This window comes from Acyrthosiphon pisum, chromosome X, assembly GCF_005508785.2.
Source record: "Acyrthosiphon pisum isolate AL4f chromosome X, pea_aphid_22Mar2018_4r6ur, whole genome shotgun sequence".
Taxonomy (NCBI): Eukaryota; Metazoa; Arthropoda; class Insecta; order Hemiptera; family Aphididae; genus Acyrthosiphon; species Acyrthosiphon pisum.
This window is the reverse complement of record NC_042493.1, coordinates 38,824,541-38,825,770: the sequence shown is the minus strand read 5'-3', so window position 1 is coordinate 38,825,770 and position 1,230 is coordinate 38,824,541.

Below are 1,230 nucleotides of genomic sequence, written 5' to 3'. Positions count from 1 at the left end.
TAATGTTTCATTATAAATATTCATTTTTACATACATTTTATATCTGACTGATGAATATCTAATTTCAATATTAAACTAAAGTAATAATCTATGTTTGAGCTCTACTCTTTGGATAATGACGACTGCTGTGCTTCCGGTTCAACAATGGGTATCTGTAAGACATAATGTTTAAGTATTAATATTAATTTTTACATACATTTTATATCTGACTGATGAATATATAATTTCAATATTATACTTACGTCATAATCTGTGTTTTATCTCTTCCCATTGGAAGATGACGACTGCTGTGCTTCCGATTCAACAATGGGTATCTGTAAAACATAATGTTTAAGTATTAATATTGATTAAATAATATTGATTAAATTGACATTTTATACCTGACTGATAAATATCTAATATACAATATGCTTACGACATTATCTATCTTTGACCTCTCCCCTTTGGATGATGACGACTGCTGTGCTTCCGGTTAAACAATGGGTGTCTATAAAACATAATGTTTCATTATAAATATTAATTTTTACATACATTTTATACCTGATTGATAAATATCTAACTTCGATATACTTAAGTAATAATCCTTGTTAGAGCTCTTCCCTTTGGATGATGACATCTTCTGTGCTTCCGACTCAACAATGGGTATCTGTAAAATATAATTTTTAAGTATTAATATTGATTTTTACAAACATTTTATATATGATTGATGAATATCCAATTTCAATATTAAACTTAAGTAATAATCTATGTTTGAGCTCCCCTCTTTGTATATAGACGACTGCTGTGCTTCTGGTTCGACAATGGGTATCTGTAAAACGTAATGTTTAAGTATTAATATTGATTTTTTCATACATTTTATACCTGACTGATAAATATCTAAATTCAATATACTTACGTAATAATCTATGTTTGATCTCTCCCCCCTTTGGAAGATGACGACTGCTGTGCTTCTGGTTCAACAATTGTTATTTGTAAAACATAATGTTTCATTATGAATATTGATTTTTACAAACATTTTATATCTGACTGATATACATCTAATATACGATATACTTACGTCATAATCTATGTTTTTGCTCTTCCATTGGAAGATGACGACTTCTGTGCTTCTGTTTCAAGAATGGGCATCTGTAAAACATAATTTTTAAGTATTAATATAAATTTTTACATACATTTTATATCTGACTGATGTATATCTAATTTCAATATACTTACGTAATAATCTATGTT